At 40.7% G+C, this 22,480-nt stretch overlaps 1 protein-coding gene and 1 long non-coding RNA gene across 2 annotated transcripts in view; both read left to right on the top strand.

The window, feature by feature from the left end:
- The window catches only part of CABCOCO1 (ciliary associated calcium binding coiled-coil 1), a 218,900-nt gene that overhangs the window by 95,178 nt on the left and 101,242 nt on the right, over positions 1-22,480 (top strand). The window lies entirely within an intron of this gene.
- Positions 34-13,793, top strand: LOC137156207 (uncharacterized). The gene is made up of 5 exons (XR_010920697.1): positions 34-172; positions 2,042-2,133; positions 5,240-5,378; positions 12,562-12,662; positions 13,586-13,793. It is a non-coding gene; the product is annotated as an uncharacterized lncRNA (long non-coding RNA).

The raw sequence follows: 22,480 nt of genomic DNA on the forward strand, positions 1-22,480 counted from the left end.
TACCCAGAGACAGTCAGTTCCTTGCTGGAGCTAGAGAAGTGCAGGTGGTGCTCCTGTCTGGACAAAGGGAACGGCAGCATCAAAAGACAGCTCCGTGTTGGCAGGGACCAGGGGAGTGAGAACTGACTGACTGGCTACTGGGCTGAAGCATTGCTGAAGGCTGGGGCTGTGGGTAAGTGGCCCAGGGAACTGAAAGCAGTTTAGTTAAAGGGACCTGGTGGCACATGGCTGTTATGCTTAGGATCCCTGGGTTGGGACCTGGAGTAGTGAGGTGGCCTGGGTCCCCCCCATAGGCCTTAGGGGAAGTGGCCTATATTTGGATAGCAATAAACCCCCCGTAGGGGATCTAAACTACTGAGTGGCTGAGCTGAGGCCAGAAGGGCCAGAGAGGGCAAAACCATTGCCTCCAGAAAGGAAGCCCTGGCGGTATAGCCCTATACCAGGGCCAGGACTGTTTAAGGACTGCAGACACACCTGACCATAAGGAGCACTTGTGAGAGGCAGGTGCCATGCTGTTATACATGCAGGCAAGATTCTTCATCAGTTTCCTCACCTTTCTGAGAGTCCTTTGCATCTTGCTGTTTTGCAGGAAGTCCAGGATTCTTCTTCACCCCCTCTTCTGCTGCCTCATCTTTTTGTCTGGTTCTGGTCACTCTCTGCTCGAGCACACCTAGAAGCCTTCCTGCTTATAAGCATACTTTTGGTTATGAGTCCCAGTGTGAGCACTTACCAGCCATGCTGCATTCAGGGGCACAGCCTCCTTTGTCTCAGAGCAGGGGTGGCACTGATACGAATCATTAGCAAATCAGTAGTCCTTCCAGGGAGTCTCCAGTGCCCAGCAAGGGCAAGTTTCACCAATGACTCATGGTCCTTAATATCTGTGCCAGTCCCCATCCTCTTAACATACGAGGTATGATGCAGTGAAAGACAGCCATAAGGGTATAAACATACAGAGAGTTCATAAAAATCAAACTGGAATTTATAAGTTCACATAGCCAGATTCCCTAATTGTCACACCTGGGCTTTAGATGTGTTTCTTGTATATCACACTAGTACAAACACAAGTAAGCCCAACAACCTCCTAAAACTGGTTCTACCCAAACCACAAATACCAGCCATTGGCACACACAACTCAGTCCTCAGCGCACTACTCCTTTCCCAAAGCCTGGGGAAGAGGAGAGGCTCAGCAGTTTGCCCTTAAAGTGAATAGAATTGGGCTGTTTCAGCCAAAGATGACATTGAGAAGACACTTGCCAAAATACAGTTGATAGTCGCAATCCTCCCAAGGCTTTGCTGCAACTCATGGGGTGCTAGCGCCACCCCCTTATGGACACCTACCAATACCCTGCTTGACACAGAGCAGCCGCAAGGGGTTGCAGTCATTGTGGCAAGTTGGACTCAATGCCCTTAATATCATCATTGTGTGATGCAGATAGCTCCAGTTTCTAATCTTTCGGTCCTGGCTGGCATTGCTCCCCCCGCAATCAGGCATGAAAGTAGACCCCTGGCCACATCACTGTGTGCAGCCAACTATCAAGACAGCTTACTTCACAATTTCATCTCAAAGCAACATAAAAAAAAATGCTGGCTAAAGTCAAGATGCCCCTTTTCTGATATAGTTGAGCCTCTCAGACAGTACATCAGATGTGACTTTTCTAAGGAACAGCAGCAACAGGCAAGACAGGATTATATTTCGGATTAATAGTGCATTTTTTGGCAGATAGGAAATGCAGTTGTCTTTTATTCCCAGATCAACTCTCTCATGCACCCCAGAACCACCATCTGAACAAAGATCCTTCTTTGTTACAACTGCATATGTTGTGGTTAAAGGCAGTTTAATTTACACCTTTACTGTTGGGGCTTCTTGGTCTCTCTGTCCTGTCCCTGGGGAGTTCAAGAACAAAGAGCATGCCATGTGGTTATGGGCTGCCCTCTTTTTTACACTGATGGAGGATGGATGCCCTTAATGTCTCGAGATGAATGTGCTGTGATAGTGGATAGATCACTTACTCAACATCTAATTCGTTGTTTGTGCCATCAGAAGCCTTACACCAGAAAAAACCACAGAAGAGAAGTGCAAAGTTGAAGACCCCTCGCTGAGCTTCTCATTAAACGGAGGGAGTTCCATCTCAGGTATCTTCACTGATCACAACTGAGATGGTCTCTGACCTCCTATGATCTAAAGATGGGAGAGTCATCTTTGACTCCATTCTGATTCTATTTCTAGATTGTCTGACCAGCTAGGTCTCAGTTCTGGAGCTGGCAGCTGCATGAACAACTTTTACAGGAATCAGGTCCCCAACACTTCTCGCTACCAATCTAAAGCATGCAACAACAGGAAATAAGTCTCTGAAGAAAAATCAGGAACACCACAAATGAGGAAGTGCATAAAGAAAACACCTAAATAGCTTTGACGTACTGACTGTTAATGCTCATCTTTTAGTAAGATAGGGCCTGATCCAATGCCCATGGAAGTCAATAGAAAGACTTCCATTAACTGCAATGGCCATTGGATCAGGCATTGAATTGCCTTGTGGAAAATTGATAGCACCTGACACCTTCTATGAAAAGAGGGATGGTTCCTGCCCAGAGGAGCTTTTGACAAACTGACAAGTAGACAGAGGTCAGGGAAGGGGATCTATAAAAAGGAATTTTTTGCATAGGTCAACAAGCTTTACTATAGTCAGTATCTCAGAAGTAGGATTTAGGGGGCACTTAAAAGTGGAGAGGATATGGAACTTGCAGATGAGAAGAAGGCGTAAGGGTTACTGACAGATGGACATGACAAATCTGACATACCTTCAACATTCAAAATATCTATGGATATCAGGAACATTTTTCAGAGTCTCCTAAATCCCATTTTCAAAAGTGACTTTGTGCCAGTTCTCAAAGGTATTTTGGTACCTAGCTCCCATTGATTTAATGGGAATCAGGCACCTAATTACCATTGAGGATCTGGGTCTGAGGTGCTTTTGAAAATGTTCTCAATTCCTTTTAAATACATTTTTGAGTTTTCTGAATCTGCCTTTTCAACATAGCTCTTTGGAAAAAGGCAAGTGTAAGTTTCATCATGGGTTAATTTTTAATACACATCCGTGTTTTTGCTTGAAAAACACTACATTTAAGAATTTAGGAAATAAAACAGCTTTAAAGAAATCAGGGTGGATATCTGGTTTGCTCTTTGATTACAAAAACAATTCAGCTGTTTGTTATGAAATATTATTTATAGTTATTATAAAATATAGAGACCAACAAGCTTTTTTTCCTTGGAGCCTGACTTCATTTGGTTCAGTTAGATTTTATGTGCACAAGGACTGCAGGATTGGGCCCTTGATGGATACTAAATATTTAAAATCCACATATACAATAATGGCCAGATCCAATGACCAATTAAAGTCTGTCCGTTGACTTTGGATCAAGTTCTACATGAGAAACATCCATGGAAACATTTAATGCTAAGGAAATTGTCATTTCAGAAAATACAAGAAAGAAATCCAAACAAATGAGATGGATTTGGAAGTGTATGAGAGAGAAGTGTTTTAGTTAACAACTTTTTTTAAATGGAACTCTACTCTTGTAAGCCAATTAACAGGATCTTTATAAAGAACCAATGCTTTTAATTGGCAAGAGTGTATTTTTAAGCATTATCTCTTTAATCTTTTATGTTAATCAGGCTAACAAATTTGCAATTCATTGATGTCCTCCATACAAGTAACTAGTTAAAATTCTTAATTAGATTATGGTGACTATAGGAAAAAGTAGTTTTAAAAGTATAATCACAGATTGTTATGACTAATGCTCTTCAAATTAGCATAAAGTAGTTCAGACAGAATTATCCCTGATACTTTGTAATTAGGAGCACCTGCTATTAGTGCACTTGCTAAACTTTTATCAGTTAATCATTACTCTCTAGAATAGTAAGAACAAAATTGAATATTGTGAATATGGTGAGAGTGATTAATTGTAAGTGCCAAATTGCTGACTGGCTCCATTATTATCTTTACTTTAAAGATTTTTAGAAAAAGTGTCTTATCTATTTTGTGAATTCATAAATTACACTAATGTGCTCAGTATCAGATGGATTTTTCATTCTACTTATTCAGTAGCAATTGTTCTCAAAACTACATAAAAAGATTTACAGTGCATGGACTCTGTAATGGGATATCATTCTGGCCACAATTGTCAAAAATGGGACTCTAAAGTGAGGCTCCTAAGTCCTTATTTAAACACTTAGCTGGCTTAATTTTCAAGAGTATTAAGCACCAGCAAATCCCCTTCACTGTAGGAGCCTATTTATTAAAATCTTGGCCTTTTACATTATTTAAAATATTTAGTATTTTTTGTTCCTGTTGCCCATATATAGCCCATAACCTTTTTTATTACTGTGCCCATGAAACAAAATGTGTTTGCTCTATTCTGAAATGTGTGGGATTTTTAGGAGGTTTTTTTGGCGGGAGGGGAGGAAGGGTTTGCAGTCAATCTTCAACTGCAGTAAATTCTCAAGCTACAGTTTTCGAAGGACCCTACATTTCTATAGGGTTTAGGTTGTTTGAAAATTCCAATCTTACAGAATGCTAAGTAAGGGATCCACTGCCCATTGAAGTCAGTGGAAGGAAATCTTTTTCTTGACTTTAAAACAGGAATTGGATCAGACCCTAAATTCTGTTAATTCCTGAGTATTTTCAGGTTTTCAAGCACTGTGTGATTAAGGCCATTTCAGTTGAAATTAGAAGTTCAAATTAGAAAAATGCCTCTCTCAGCTAACTCAGTGAGACAATAGCAAAGCAGAAAGGTAGTATTTTCTATAATGCTTATTTCCAGATTCACACAGGGATACAGGACATCCCCTGAAAATCTGGAAACTATCGAGTAATGTGATTTTAAATGCTATGAAATTGCTAGAAGTGTTTATCTTGGCTAATCTGAGATGAAGTCATCACTGCAAATTGAACAACTCTGAAATATAGCACATGAAAATCCCCATTGAATAAGTAAGATTTCACAACGCTGAAAGACAAAGATCTAAATAAGGCAGGGAAAAAACTAAGGAAGGGTGTTTTAGCAATCAGGGATGCTTCCCTTGTTCCCATCCAAAATACCAAAATTTCAGTGATATAATCGAGATTCCAGAGAATTACTTTGTTCAAAACCAACGTCCCTGAGGTTCCCTCACCCAAACACACTTCATATGAAGATATACCTTAGCAACAATGGTTAACTATAATGATATTGAACACAGGGAACATCAGAAATTGTTGGCGAGTATACTGCACTACTAAGAGTGCTTGGTCCTTCTTAACAATAAAATGTAATGGATGAGGACAACACAGCATCTGGGAGAACAGCAGTGAATGAATTACGGCAATTAAAGAGACAAGGTAGGTGAGGTCATATCTTTTATTGGACCAATTTCTGTGGGTGAGAGAGACAAGCTTTCTAGCCACATAGAGCTCTTCTTCAAGTCAGCTACAACTATACTGCTTATTGCAATTAAGTAATTTATATAGCACCATACATGCGTACAATGTTCTACAAATGTAATAGACTTAGACAATCCCAAAAGTTATAGTCAGAAGTCCTGATGAATGCCCATTGAAGTCAATGGAAAATTGACGGTTCCTGCTAACAGCACAATGCTAACTTAGTGTGAATAGTTCCACTGACTTCAAGCACTGTGCTCTGGTTCCACTCCTGCAAACATTACTAAGCTAGAACAGACAAATACCACACAAGTCAGCAGCAGGGGTGAAGAATGGGATAAGGAAGTTAAATCACAAGGCCATTTTCAGCTCATAAATGAAATTTTGAAGTATGTTGAATCCCTTTAAGAACCATTTCCTGGGTGGATTGGTTGATCAGAAAAAATCAACGATAATGAAGGGTGCTCTTAGGATGCTTTTAGGCCTCCCTCTTTGAATCTATGGAGCAAATTCAAGTGGTATAAACCTGTGCCACTTCAGCAATTACCTTTATTCTTAAGATTGCTATGCTATCTTATGTTCATGGCATACAAACAAGGAAGTTACTCTTTCTGTAAGGCTGCAACATAACACCCCATTTATCCTTAGAATCCAGAATGATAACACAAATAACCAAAACCAGGGACACACAAAGCAGGCTGCTCCTTAATGCAGAGAAGCACAACTCACCCCACTGGGTTCTAGGATGGCTCTTTGCAGACTGACTGCTGAGACTCAGATACCATGCTTCCTTATAGAGCCCCCTAGCCTGAAAGCTGGGTCAGGAATTCCTCCAGCCCCTCCACACACACACTTAAAGCGATAGCTTGCAATTCCAACACAGTTCTCAATACGCCACACACTACCCTCTAATTCATTCCCAGCTCTAGTCACCTTCTCCTGTATCACGCACACTCTCTCGCGCACGCGCGCACACACATACACACACACACACTGCTACCAACTGCAATGTCCTTCATGTCTGAAAGCACCTAGTAGAACAGGTCCAGTGGAATTAACTTTCTTTCATAATTAAATTCTTTACCGTATCTAGTGAATGTTTGAGTATGTGTATGACACTGGCATACGATGTATACCATACTCCACTAACATATATGCATGCATTTAAATTATATTTCATAAAAGAGTTCTAGAAATTAATCTAAATTAAATATTCCCCCCAGAGCTTGAATAAAAGACACGTGAACCACACAGGTGATACATTGTCCAGTTAGAGTTTGGAGCCAGAACGGAGCTCTGCAGTCATTAATGGTAGCCGTATAATACATAGTCATAGTGAGGGAGCTACTAATACCAATCTCTAGTAACACATCAAGAAGAAAATACCAAAGAGCCCACTTGAATACCTCCTCGGTGACTGAGAAAGTGACCAAATGTGTAGTTTCAGCAAACTGCAATTAAAATTACAGAGCATCTAATGATCATTGTAGTCAAAGTTTGAAGATTTTCTCTGCCTCTTACTGGCATTTCCCAATCTCCCTCCTCCTCAGGAGCTAAGGATTTTAAACAAGTTAGCTCTCTTTCCCTGCTCTTTCCTTCTTCCCTCTATCAAATGCAGGACAACTCGAGTTAGCAGGTTATTTATATGCACAAAATGGTTAAGCTCCCTCCTTCTCTTGCTTCAGATGATTCCTAAAGACCCACCTGTTCCATGAGACTTAGAGTACATGCACCAGCTTCCAAACTCAGTCCTGCCTTCTCTCTATGTGTTCACTGTACTGCACCTGTTACAGTGTAAGCGCATAGGGACTGCGGCTGATGTTCCGTGGCTCATCCCAAGCTGGTTGAAGCCAATGAGAGACTTTCTGTTCACTTCAATGGGCTTTGCATCAGGCTTGTATAGAGCATTAAACAATAAATAGTGGCAATAAGGATGATAGGTGCCCAGCGGTATGTGGTGGTGCTCCCGTCCAGAGGGAGAATGGGCAAAATAATCCAAAGAGAATGAATCTGAAACTGTTTAGCTGAAATTCAAGGGCCAGATCCTTAGCTAGTGTAAATCAGCAAAACTCCATTGGCTTCAGGGGGACAACATCAATTTACAGCTTCTGAGGCTATAGTCCCATCAATGAAAAATGCATCTGTTGTCTGAAGTTTCAAATATCCATTACATGCACACTTCTTTTGGTGCACTTTATTGAGCCTGGTCTTCACTGCATGATCCGTTTGAAAGAGAGAGTAACAGTAGAACAGACGGATCATGAAAAGCGACTGCATTTTGTAGCATCTCTCTACATCGGTCTGCCTCTCTGTAGTGATAAGTGAACATCCAGTGTTCAGTCTGATTAGTTTTAGATGTTTAGTCTAAACATAGGGCAGGAAATCTGACAATAGACTCTCTTGAGAGTTGTGGCATTTCCCAATTTAGGCTGGGTTAGACGCATTGCAAGACTGGCTCTTCTTGCAATATTTCTACCCACCATCTTTGCTGAAAACCAGGGAGAGAAAGAGCACCTTAATAAATAATATTTACCAAACTCTTTCACACCTCACAGTAAATTCACTCTGCGTTGTGGGCAAAAGTGAAGGGCCATTCTTATTTTATCTGAACCAGTTCCACCAGTGCTACTAGTGATGGACATCTGTTCATAAATGATGGGGCCAAATTCTGATTTGGGTATGCCTGTGTTATTGTGTAATAATTAAATTGCAGTCAGAAGTGTTCAGCTTTACACACCTTTAGACGCTGAGTGCAAAGTCTGGCATTTGGTCTGTGCGCTACAGGGGAAGAGTTCATTGTCAACTTTGTCATGTTACACAAACATCAACTTTACATGAGAGTGAGTTAAGAGTCAGATTCTTTGACCCAACTCTATTCCCTTTGCACTGATCCCAGAGTGCAAAGGGAGCAGAAAGTCCCTGTATCTCCCCAGCAGATCTAGAGCTGGCCTAGCCAGCCTCATGTGCAGTGCGTATAACAGGCCAGGGGAGGCTAAGCCTCCCCTGGCACACCCACTGCTTGGGGCCACCATGGCTCAGGCATCGCCTTCTTTCCCTTCCTGTTGGGCGTGGGCTTCCGCTGGAATTTTATGCTAATTTATTATGCACCATGCAGATTCCTGGGTGACTGAGGAGGTGGTATCTGCTACTCAGCTTCCCAGGTCCCTTGGATCCCCCAGAGAGATTAGTGAAGAACTGGGAAGCTGAGAAGCAGATATTGCCTCCTACCTCACCTGGGAATCTGCATGGCACATAATAAATTACCTTGGCTTGTTTGAGGGGCAGAGAGCAGGGCAGCAGGGTCCTTGGGGGAAAACAGGTGTGGAGGACAGGAGGGATGCATGTGGCGAGTGCTGGCAGGGGGCCAAGCAGGGAGGAGAGGGGACGGAGAGAAGGGACACATGCAGCGAGCAGGGAGGGGGCTGAGCGGAAAAAAGGGCAGGGCCTGGGGTGGAGCAGGTGTGGAATGTGGGTGGGGCCAAAGATGAAATAGGCAGGATGGGGAGCTAGCCTCCCTGAGGGGAAGCTTCACCCGCCACCCATGATCAGCTTCTTCACCAGCTGTTGGTGTAGAAGTCTTGTATGGGGTATAGCAGAAATGCAGTGTTCTTTCACAATCCTCTACTGTAATATAACCTTTGGGGGCTGTAATATAACCCTTGTCATAGCTTAGAGCAGCCTTTACACTGCGGTAACCTTATTAAAGGCTGGTGTAGGTTGGGCTAGATCAAGGGTCTCAACCTTTTTCTTTTTGTGCCCCCTTCCCCCAACTTGCTATAAAAATTCCATGGCCCACTTGTGCCACAACAGCTGTTTTTTTTTTTGCATATAAAAGCCCAGGCCAGAGTTAGGGAGTAGCAAGCAGACTAAATGTCCTGGGCTTCACGAAGCTAAGTTGCTCAGGCTATGGCTTCAAACCTGTGTGGTGGGACTCAGGACCCCAGGCTTCAGTTTTCTGCCCTGGGCCCCAGCAAGTCTAACACTGGCCCTGCTTGGCAGACCCCCTGAAACCTGCTCACAGTCCCCCAGTGGGCCCCAAGCCCCTGGCTGAGGACTTCTGGTCTACAGAATCATGGAGCTGAAATGGGTTCCCTGACTAAACCTGCCTGTCTGATTTGAGTGGATGTCAATATACTGGAGAATCTGAGACACTGTGTGTAAATCATTTAATTGATTATGTTCCATGAATGTAATTCCCTGCATACAATGATATAAATGCTAAAATTAATGTAATCTATGCTACACAATTCTTTCAAAATAGTACAATGATATTTGGAACATTCTTTATAAACAATTCAGGCTCGGAGCTCTATAAAATATTGGGGTTTTTCTGACTTTCTGTATATGAGTTAAGATGTACAATAAATTCTGTAATAAACTGTTTAAAGTATGTTTCCCTGGACACAGAACAGCTTGAAGATTCCTATGATGCTTAGTATAAGGCTGTTTAAAGCTTCAGGAAAAAAGTTAATAATCAAATATTGTACTGCTTTCTAGACAACGTTTTAGTTATTTATGATTCTATTCAGTGCCTTCCCCAATGGCTGATTCCGCAGAGGATAAAGTGAATAAATTAAAACTATATTAATTATCTGCACACTTTGGATTTAGCTGTATTGGCATTTCTATTTCCAAAAGGACACCTTTATGGTCATAAACTACTTTCTTTGGATGTGGGGAATAGCAGAAACCCACTATTGTATACCATGGTGATACATGCCTTGGAAATACCATAGAGAAACTAGATTAGATTGTATGAACAAACCCTACAATATGTCATTGACTTTTTAGTGATGGCATACTGTGTTGCCTTAACTGAAAACCTGCAATAAAGCATAATTGCCTCAAATGGTTCATTTTTCATTAAAACTTGATGTTATCCAAATTGGCTAGTGAGTACTATTATGGCAAACAATTATAGAAAAGTATGTTGCCATATGTAAGCAGGCAGCCTTAATTCTGCCCTCTCTGACATGCAAAACAAATCACAAACTTACTGTACCAAAACCAACAATTACTCTACAAACTATGCAACAACATATCTATCTTCATTAGTAATGGCAACATAATATAGATTCCAAACCCAATATTAAAAATTTGAAGAAGAAAAATGCTTAAAAGGTTAATTTCTTAATGACAACTAATGTCCAAACCAAACTCATACCAAGTAGGAAATGCAGAATCATCCTACTAAAATGCTGTCATCCCACAGGATACAGAGTTAAGGTTGTGTGGGTGTCACTGTGGTGACTTAGTATTGATTTGCTTAAAGTAGGGATGGTGTGCATTTATGAGAAGATACAGATGTTATCTATGTGAAAGTGATATATGTAGTGGTTTGACTTTATTCTGAATTTCCTAGGTTTTGGGGGTTTGAGTTGGGAGTTATTTGCCCTTAGCAACCTTAACTGTTTTGAATTAAATATTTTTAAAGATTGATAGTTTTCTAGCTTTAGGGTTGGTAAATACGAATCTGTTACTTTGGCCTAAAAGAAACCAGAGGTGGAATGAGTACATCTTTCAGTATCTATAAACTTTGAAAACAGACTGAGGGGCTTTGCCCTGAGCTATTTAGGCATGTTGCTATAATGGGTGGTTTGGCCCATCACTCACTCTGTAACATAAATGAGTAAGTGGCTATTCTGGTGAGAGAGAAAAAAAATCCTTTCATTTTGGCTAGGGAACATCAGTGAGAAATGTGGGAGATGAATATTTTTTGGACTTCTAATAAAACGCAAATCTGAAAAATAAACTAACCTTTTCACTTGAAAGAAAAATATCTCATATGGACCAGAAAGTAGTGAGGAAACAAGTAGGGTGGGGAGAAAGGAGAAGTTCTTCTTCGAGTGATTGCTCATGTCCATTCCACTTTAGGTGTGTGCACGCCTCCATGCACGGTTACCGGAACTTTTTTCCCCTTAGCAGATCCTGTAGGGTTGGCTCTGGTGCCCCCTGGAGTCCCGCGCACATGCCGTGGTATATGAGGCACTGCTGGCCCTACACCCCCTCAGTTCCTTCTTTCCGCCTGTGACGGTTACTGGAACTGCCTGCGCTTCCATTGCAAGAGCTTTATTCCCCGTGTTTAAACTTTAAACTAGGATTTTTTTTGTGTTAATTAGTTAGATTAGTAACTGCTGTAGTGGTAGTTAGACACTTGAAGATAGTCCAGCTTAGTTTTTTACTGGGAGTATGCTCCTTTGTCATGGCTTCAAGCCATGTGCTCTGGCGGGAAGGCTTCCCGCTAACTGACCCCCACTGAGTGAAGCGTGGGGGGGAAGCTCTTCGTAAGTGAGAGAACGGATCGTAAGGCTCTCAGACCTCCTGGATATATGAAATGCAAAATCTTTCCCAGTAAAGAGTAGGATAAAAACTAAGGCCCCAATCTTGCAAACAGCTTCATGTATGCTTAACTTTAAGTATTTAAATATTCTCATTGGCTTTACATTTAAGCATGTTCATGAGTGTTTTCAGGATCAGGGCCTAAGAGAGATACCAGGAAATAAAACAATTCTCAATAAATAAAGTGCTGATTGTTTATTGGGATGGTGTCATTTTAAAGGTAATATTAATGTTAAAGTATCAAGAACCAACAATAGCACATTTAAGGAAAACCCACATACACGTGCACATACTTACAAAATCAAGATGCTAAATCTCTGTGCCCAACAACTAAAATGTCCATGTCTTGAAACAGTTTGAAAATAATTTATGAAGACAACCTTGAAAAATAAATTGAAAACGCTTTCTAAAATGTTTTAACTTAACTATTTCTCACAAACCATTGACATCAATGAGATGTCCATTTAAAACTAGCAGTACAGAAGTACTCAGGGAACTTCAGCAGGGAAGGTGTTAAAAAAAATTACATTTTAAAGAGGCAGACACTCAAAAGAAACTTGCAAAGTTACTACAATTAAAAAGAAATCAAAACTTTTCTCAACGCACAAAGCTTTTGCATCATAAAAATGAAAATAAATAAGAGCTGCTTGTTGTAAAGCCAATTGAAAGAATCAGCTTATCATGAAAAGCTTCCTGTATATTAATAAAGAAAGATGGACATGTCACTGATGGAGAACAAATTCAGTCCTGCAAGATTAAGATGACTGCTTTGTCTAACACGTTACCTCTGCGTATGTTCCAGTGGTTTCTGTTTTCCTTGTTTGCCTGAGAATGTCCTGTATCAGAAGAATCCTCCAGCCAGAAGGGTGAAAAAAGAAGCTGATATTCTGTACCAAAGAATCAGTGAGTAATGCACATGACCGTGATGCTAGCTAAATCATAGTACTGTACAGGGAAAAGTTCCATTTTTAACGTTATGCAGAAAGTATGAAATATGAAAGTGAGCCTGAAATGAAAATATTTTTTTGGGGGGGGAGCACCTTGACATTTACAGATCTGGCTTAAAGGGAAGCATTTCCAGTTTTGTTTTCAAATTTCCCTCACAATTCACATGTTCCATTTTGTGCTTGTCTGTCTTCATTCTATGTGTGGAAAGTAGTTATAAATGAGGCTACTCTACGACTACATGTGCTTTTACTATTCTATTATCGGAGAGCAGGTACTCTTTTTTGAAAGAGAAACATTGCCATTCAGTGCAAGAGAAACTGGGCTAAGGACGCTATGCCAGTGCAGCCTGGAACTGACCAGGGGAGCTCAGAGCAATCCAACCAAAAGGATGTAAAACAAAGTGAGCATGGTTGGTTTGTTCTCTAGCAGCAGTAATGGCCCCGTCCTAGGATCTCTGTGATTTGACATGGATCAGATCAGTGGTATTTGTGGGAAGATCTCTGGCTCACTGGCAGAGAGTCCAGGGCTGGGAAACCACAGAGAAAGGCTGAGTGCTCAGACTGACTCAGAGGTGGGTGAGATGATACGGAATGTTGGGATTCCCTTGAGACTTCTTCTACTTGGTTCCACAAGAAGGCCTACAAGGAAGAAGGAAGTGAGGATTTGAGATCCTAGAAATGAAGTCACTGTAAAAGTGTATAAAATATTGTTCTTTATATACAGCTAACATTTATATTTAACCATGTTAACTTGTAATAATAGATTAGTAATGCTAGTACACGCTATACGGTGGTATAATAGAAGTAATGTAAGCTTTGTATTAAAGTGTGTGTGTGTGTGTGGATATATATAAAATATAATACATTGCATTTTCATAGTGCCTTCAATCCAAGGATCTGAAAACTCTTCATGGACATCACACATAATAAATTAAGCCTTACAGCATCCCTTTGACAATGATGATTATTAGTATTCCCATTTTATGTATGTGGAAACTGAGGCACTGAAAGTTAAGTGACTTGGCTGAGGTCACTCTGTGAGTAATAATATAATAATGAAAACAGTTTTCATTATTAGGTTCATTAAAATCCCATTTCTTTACAAAACCTAACTATTGAGCCTAAAATTCATTGTCCATTTAACAATAAGATGGGTGAAATAAGGGTTGCTTGTGATGTCGGGAGGTGATCCCTTTTTTGATGTTCATTAGGCAGTGAGGGCTATCAGTTTTCAGTGAATGCATAGCTATCCATACATAGATGTTTAAGAGAGGAAAATAGCAAACTTCAAACGCTGCTCAAACATCAAAAATATGTCTCAAAGTACACTGACTAAAAGTTAAACGAAGAAACATTATGAAACTATATATGAAACCTGTTATGGAAGAAAATGTGCACAATAGACATGGAGTCCTCCCAGAAACAGAGAGACAAATCCTGCTCTTCTTTACACTGGGTGCAACTGGAATAACTCTTGCATTAGTGGAGTTACACTGGTGTAAATCCAGAGTCAGCAGCATCGGAACTTGGCCTTTGGGATGTAGGGTAAAGCTAGTACGTTTTGCATCGTGCAAAATACTTCAAAAGGTATTTTTGCAGAATTTCATCTGGTAAAATCCCACCTGCTTAAATTAGATTAAAAAATATCTCAAAAACCTTGTGTCTAGTTGATCGTCTCTGAGATGACCAGATGGTTTGTCTCAAGAGCTCTGGAGTAGCACCATACAAGGTTACAGGCTCTGGCCCTGATTCTCTCCTCACTTATGCTAGTGTCAGTCAGGAGTGATTCCAGCTCCACTGTAAACAAGCTGGTATAAGTTAAGTTTTACCAGTTAAGCTGGTATAAGACTGATGCGGAATGAAAACCAAACCTTTGGCCTCTAAATCAGAATTAGTGGTATCAATGATCAGTTTAAATGCTAAAGGCCAGATCCTTACCCTCCTTTTACGCAACAAACCTCCGCTGATTTCAACTGAGCTATCCCAATACACATCAGCTGACCATCTGGCCCAAGGATCAAATCAGTAAAGTATGAATACGGTCCCTATATTCTAAAATCACTCCAAACTGTTTTGTTGAAATAATGGACTATGAACACAACTGCAGACATTTACAATACCGACAAGGTGGAATGGAAGAGAGGAAGGTGATCAGGAACAGTCAACATGGATTCACCAAGGGAAAGTCATACCTGACCAACCTGATTGCTTTCTATGATGAGGTGTCTGACTCTGTGGATGTAGGGAAGGCGGTGGATGTGATATACCTTGACTTTAGCAAAGCTTTTGATACTGTCTCTCACAGTATTCTTATCAGCAAGTTAAAGAAGTATGGGTTGGTTGGATGGACTATAAAATGGATAGAGAACTGGCCAGAGCATAGTGATCAATGGCTCCATGTCTAGCTAGCAACCGGTCACAAGTGGAGTGCCCCAGGGGTCAGTCCTGGGGCCGGTTTTGTTCAATATCTTCATTAATGATCTGGAGGATGGGGTAGATTGCACCCTCAGCAAGTTTGCGGATGACACTAAGCTGGGGGGTGTGGTAGATACCCTGGAAGGTAGGAATAGGATACAGAGTGACCTAAACAAACAGGAGGATTGGGCCAAAAGTAATCTAATGAGGTTCAACAAATAAAAGTGCAGAGTCCTCCACTTAGGAAGGAAGAATCCCATGTACAGCTATAGACTGGGGACCGACGAGCTAGGCAGCAGCTCTTCAGAAAAGGACCTGGGGGTAACAGTGGATAAAAAGCTGGATATGAGTCAGCCGTGTGCCCTGGTTGTCAAGAAGGCTAGTAGCATATTGGGCTGCATTAGGAGGCGCATTGCCAGCAGGTCACGGGAAGTGATTATTTCCCTCTATTCGGCATTGGTGAGGCCGCATTTAGAATATTGTGTCCAGTTTTGGGCCCCCCACTACAAAAAGGATGTGGACAAGTTGGAGAGAGTCCAGTGGAGGGCAACAAAAATGATTAGGGGGCTGGAGCACAGGACTTATGAGGAGAGGCTAAGGGAACTGGGCTTGTTTAGTCTGCAAAAGAGAAGAATGAGGGGGGATTTGATAGCAACCTTTAACTACCTGAAAGGGAGTTCCAGGGAGGATGGGACTAGGCTGTTCTTGGTGGTGGCAGATGACAGAACAAGGAGCAACGGTTGCAAGTTACAGGGGGAGGGCTAGGTTGGACATTAGGAAAAAGTTTTTCACTAGGAGGGTGGTGAAGCACTGGAATGGGTTACCTAGGGAGGTGGTGGAATCTCCATCTTTAGAGGTTTTTAAGCTGAGGCTTGACAAAGCCCTGGCTGGGATGATATAGCTGAGGTTAGTCCTGCTTTGAGCAGGGGGTTGGACTAGATGACCTCCTGAGGTCCCTTCCAACTCTAATATTCTATGATTCTAATAATGCTGCCAAAGTCATATTTCAGGGATGATTTTATAAGTCTAGCCTCTACAAGGGGAAAAGTTAGACCAAAATGAATCCCTTGAAACCTTAATCAAAGAGTTGGAATGAAAACACAAAAACTTAAAACTCAAAGGACTTACATGCGGGAAACAGTTAATTTCTTCTTTTCTGAAAGAGGTATTATTTCTTATCAAACTGTTGAAGTGAATGTTCTTTGAAAAAAGGAAATAAGGCAAACACTATTAGTATAGGTCCCAGTGCACTTCTTCCCATCCACAGAGTGAGGGTAACTAAAGCAGGCACAAGATAATGAATAGGGAAGGTAGGGATAGCAAAAGTTCAGCTGCATGCTCTTCCATCTGAGACCAGGATCCTATGAGATGTAATCTATAGGTATAGTAAATAAGGCAAAGGTATAAATTAAGACAGTAATGCAATGAGCCTATAAGCCTCAAGGCCCATCAGACAATAGTTTAGCTAAACTAATCAAGGCCTAAGGCTCAAAAACCTTAGCATAAGCAGCTAACTAAGGCTACGGCTATACTGACAGCGGCAAAGTCGCCACCGTCAGATCGATTTCTCTGGATTGACTGAGCGGTCAGTGAAGACCCGCTCATTCGATCCAGAAATCGACGCACTACGACCACTTTCACAAGTGGCGTAGCGCTGCGTTGAAGGGAACACGGTTCCCGTCGGCACAATGCAGGGAAGACAGCGCACAGAAGAGAAGCAGAGAAGTCGACGGGAGTTATGCAAGTTTTTTGCGTAGCTTGCGTAACTCCCGTCGACTGCTGCCGAATCCAGGGGGTAAGTGTAGAAAAGCCCTAGGAGTTATCCTGGATCCATTAGATATCACGAGATAGAATGCTGTAATAAACTATGATTAAACTGCTGACAGGTAACCACAAAATGCCAGTTTATACCAGCTTAAAATATTTTTAAGTTAGGAACATGTGTAGACATTCAACCACAAGCTCATTTAGAGAATATACTTTAGAATTAATGCCTTACCTCGGATATCTAAAAAGAATGCCATGGTAAGTAATAGATGTATATGCTATTAAGCTTGAGGTAGAAGGCCTAGTAACCTATAGGAGAAGGGCACCCCAGCATTAGTAGGGTGAGGAAATACAGACAAGGAAAAGGGGCTGAAATCCCTATTGAATATGCATTAGGCATAGGAAGCATTATATGTATTAAGAATTAGTAACACATTATAAAAGCTGTATCTTGGCCTGCGTGCATTGGGAGATGCCAGGATGACTACTCCTGGTGGTGGTGGTAATGATGAGGATGATGACTAATACTCTGAGTTATTCTGCAAGGGATGGCGTGACTATATGGATGCTCAGATGTGGGACGTTTTGACCATCTATCTCCTTTGCTGCCTTCGAGTGTTTGTAATTTTTGCTAGCTGCGCTAATAAAAATATTACAAGGACAAAATGCCTTTCCTAAGTGTACGTGTCTCTCTGGTGCACACCGAATTTCTCATAATAACGTATACCTGGTCACAGAGCAGAACCCTGCCAAACTACAGAGTGTTAATTGACTTTTCTAATTAATCATATAACTAATGCTCAATCAATAGAGCAGGCCACAGAGAGCCCTTCATTGCTCATTCTGTGTGCTCAAGGTTTTACAGGAATTAGGAAATAGAGCTAGGGGGCACACACTTTCTGTGCTCCACTTGTGACTGCATGGAAGTTAATGCCCCTAGAAGCAGCCTGCATCCCTGATGCCCCCTAGGGAAGGGGTATAGCACAGATGTAGAGGGGACAGTCCAGTGGTAGAAAGGAACCTTTGAACCATTGTGTAGGATTCTTTTTGTTGTCCTCCACTTTAAATATAAAACCAGCAGACCTCAGCCCCTTCCAGTTTTGCAGGACCATTTAAGCCCCTCCTCTTGCAAGGGAAAGTGCAGAGGGCATCATTGGTGTCATGCCAGAATGAGAGACAAAAACTGTATATGGCCTTCAACAAACCAATGAAACTGACGATATCCAAAGTGCAGTCTAATGTACATAGTGAACAAACTGGAAAAATGAGAGAAGAACAAAATGTGGGCTAAACTCTATGCTATAACACTCTTAGTGATAGTTGCATCAATAGGAGTTAAAAAAAACCCCCACTATTCAGGTGGATATGTGATTTTTCAAGTTAATGGTGTCTCATTAGCAACTTCAGTACAATGGGACTTATGGTCAGTGAGGTATCGCAATCCTAAATTAATTTCTCTATGTTCATGTTTTCATTCTGCCTCACTGCTCCTTTTGACAGTCAAAGATAAACAAAAATCACCTTGAATATGTTGGCATAAATCTGACATCTCATTTAGAGAATATCCTTTAGAATTAATACCTTACCTCTGATATCTGAAAAGAAAACTGAGTCAGCGTAGTTAGAAAAATTACATTGGTTAGGGGTTATTAACACCATTAAAGAGGATGGATTCCCTTACCCGCAAAAGAGTATATATTTTATATTTTGTACATTCCAATAAACAATGACCTCATCTGTCTTCTCATTAGTTAGGGGACAAAAGATCAAAAGAACGCACAATGATTATCTCAGATTTTACTCTCCCATGGCCTCATTGTGTGTCTGGTTCCCTGCTGCTCTGCACATCATTCATTCATTTATACCCCTATGCAAAGATGGTGGGGATGCAGGCCCTTTGCAGTTTATGAGGGGAATCCTAATGAACCAGATTTTCCTCATTCTAGATTTGTAACAATACCTGTGAATAGTGGACATTGTCACAGGATGGAGAGGACATGGTCTAGGATTTATAAAGAAGCCCGTTCTGATAAGCAGTTTTAGCATCATGAGTCGACTGGGCTCAGACTCCCCTCTCTTCTCCATGCTGAATGATCAACCCAGATCTTGGTGTTTCCAGTCAGTCTGTCTCCCCGCCCTCCCCCGTCTCTCTTTTTCTCTAGGCAGGCTGGGAAATGTAACCACCATGTCAGCTATGTTAGTAGACCCCGCTTCTGTTTAAAAATTCCAAAGACGTACCTTTTTTGTTTGGCCTCTGAAACTGTGCAAAGTGGGTTAGCCAACAACTGTTAGATTTAGCAGAGCTAGAGCCAATTTATTAAGCATAAATTACTGCCAAGTTTAGCTAGAATAATTTACGCGTTTGACCCTCCTCAAATGTGTAGCCAATAGGACTTTTCTGGCTGCATCTTTAGTGTCATTGGAGATGTAAATACAAAATCTATCACTCAGAAGCATGGACATCATGTAGATTTCTGACAGTTTCTGGAGATCTTTAGGTCCATACATTAGTGACTGGATTACACTGTTATTCTTCATTTACCACTCAACCCTAGTAACACAGTATCATAGAAGTTAGAGTTGGAAAAGACCTCTTACTGCAATTTACTTCATCCACCACTGCTCTTCCAGGGCAGAATTGTCTCTCTACATTAGAAATTAATATCAATTTCTAATATAGGGTGTGATCCTCCTCCAATTTAAATTAGTAGCAAATAATAGACCAGCAGGGAGTGGAACCAGGTTGATATTGTAGATGAAAAGCTACTCTGTGTTTTGCTTAATTATTTCTCATTACTATGAGGAACCAAGTCCTGAAATCCTTTCTCAGACAAGGTTCCCATTTACTGCGAAGGAAGCCAGGCCTGATAAAGGACTGCAAGCTTTGGTCCTGAGGGAGAATGGATATATGAGAGTGGAAACTGCTTATGCAGAAAATAGTGTGATGCACGTTAGTTGTGTTTTAGTATTGGTTGACTTCTTTTAATAGAACACTCACAATTATGATACTAGACTTGGGGCAATTACCTTACACTATGTCATTATCTTAGCTGAAGTCGTTGTATGGACTCTATATGAGAAATTATTTAATTTAAACTACAAAGCTATCTACTTAATGTGTGTTCATCACTCTAATACTTGATAGATTTAATTTAAGCAACTTCCCAGCCTGCCTGTATTTTTATCTCCAACTTAAAAGCTTTGCTAACTAAACAGAAAATCAAATTAAAGTTAGCAGGCTACCTGTAAACATAAAGTGCTTGGTGGGCTGACTTTCATTAGGAATATCACATTACAGCAACAATCTAAAGAATCTTGTTAAATGTCAGCCGTCTTAGCAAAAAAAATTGTAGGTGTTGAAATGGGAATGGAATTTTGAGAGGGAGATTTGAGTAAATTACTTAAATACGCAGAGTCACGATCACTAACATGCACTCATGATCTTTTATTTTACAAGTAAACTTTATAAAAAAACAAAGTAAGGAGGAAGCTGTGGCATAAACAATGTAATCCACACAAGAGCCTGTATTTTGTCTAACAACTGATGTACAGTATTGTATTCCTTTCAATACCTGATGAGAAATGAGGTCTCATCATTGTCAAGTTTCCTGTCAATTCACATGCCAGTTCCTTCACACCATTACAGATTGAGGCCAATGCTGATCACTGTTGGTTTGACTGTACGCCCTTTTTAAATTAAAGTTCGTGAATATAAGGCATCTACAGAATAAGTTGAACTGTTGGGCCCCAATCCTGCAGTCTGGTCCCTATAGATGGACCCTTGTGCCCATGTGGAGCATCCTTGACTCATTGGGATTGTGGAAGGATCTCATTGGGCATAAGTTACTGCACACATAAATCAAGATTGCAAGATTGGAGCCTAAAAGAAGAGACACTAGTCAGTGAAGAGGATGTATCATATGATATGTATTTGTCCATATATAGCATCATTCTGGAAGGAGTCCTGTAATCAAACTGAATGCTGTATTGGCTTTGAAATCCCCTTTATGTTATATCTGATACTTATTATATTAAATTATTTTCCAATGAGCTAGGAGACTCCTTCAGGAAAAAAATAGTTGTTCAATTGCTTTTAGTTGGCCTCAGCATTTCTTGTTTCAAAACAGGTAAAATGAAACATGGACTGTATTCAAAATAGAGAAACTAGCATATGTTTTGAAGACTGATTTGAATACATTTTATTCTGCTTGGTCTTTGAAAAATGACTGGTTCGGGGCTCACTTTGATCCAGATTATGCTCTGAGACATATATAGAAAATCATACCTGGAATAGAATCTGGCCCTCTGTTCCTACTTTCCCCCATGAATAAGATTTTTTAAATCTCACTAACACAATTATGTAGCTGTACTGTGTGTCCATGAGCAGCATAGAATATGGAGACTTTGCTGATGTTTACAAGATTTCATTTTACATACACTGCAGAAACATTTCCTTAAATGAAGAATTGTCTGTATTTTATCACATAAAAGGAAACAAAGAAAAAGTCCCCACAGACAGAACACAATACATCAATTGTATCTTTTCTCAATATGAGCAGAATCTCTGAAAGAAGCAGATCAAGAAATTCTTTAAATTCTTGAAATCGATACATTTTCAGCTGCTTCCACCTCTCCTTCCTTACTCCGACCCTGTGCTTAATTATCTCTAAATATCTCAAAACAGAGAAATGCCCTGTTGTGTATTGGGCTGACCTGGTTTTAGAAAAAGAAACTGTATAGAAAAAACAGGAAAAGAAAGTAGAAAGAACACAAAGGCAAACATTCAGAGTTGATCAGACATTCTGTATTTGTGATGATACAGGATGCCAAAGTGAAATAGATTATGGAAGCATTAAGAGCCTGCCAAATTGAAAGGAAAGTGAAGACAGCTTTTGATAGCAAAACACTGAAATCTTACTGAATGGGGATCAAGGTTGTAAATGAAAACAACATCTGGCTTAGATTGTTAAAACCTGATTGCAAAAGGGAAAACTGAATGATGTTATGTTACACTGATTGGCATCAGAAACTTGGAAAAATTGACATTTAAAAAAAAAATGTCAGACAGACATAGCAAACAAGCAGCTGTTGGATATTGGGGGATGGGCAAGCTTCCCTCTGAAACATGTTGCAAGGAAAAATTAGGGTCTAATCCTGACTCTTATTGATGTAAATCTGGATTAACTGCACTGAAGTCAGTGCTGTTGTACCTACGTAAAACTAGTGTCACTGAGATCAGTCAGGTATTAATTGCAAAGCAAAGCGATGAAATCTGACCAGTTTCATATCAGCTATAATCAGTATGACCGTATGATCAGGTGCAATTGAATTTGTAATGTGTTTTTTATTTTATTTAGTGTTCAGTTTATATCCTCAAATGTAAGCCTTAGGAGTCAAATTCCCTACCAGGTTGTGCCCCTTAGCGCTATTCCAGATGTGACCAAAGGGACTCAAAGCTGTCTGGATGGGACATCTGGGGATTCCTCCATCCTATGTTATTGGGGGTTTATCTAAAGCCAGCATAGCTCACCTTCTCTTTACTACCTCCGCACAGGAGACACTTTGGAGTGTGACCAGAGCTGGCAGGCTCCA

Source organism: Emydura macquarii, unplaced genomic scaffold, assembly GCF_026122565.2.
Source record: "Emydura macquarii macquarii isolate MOO-44397 ecotype Brisbane River unplaced genomic scaffold, CSIRO-AGI_Emac_v2 contig_1390, whole genome shotgun sequence".
Classification (NCBI taxonomy): domain Eukaryota; kingdom Metazoa; phylum Chordata; order Testudines; family Chelidae; genus Emydura; species Emydura macquarii.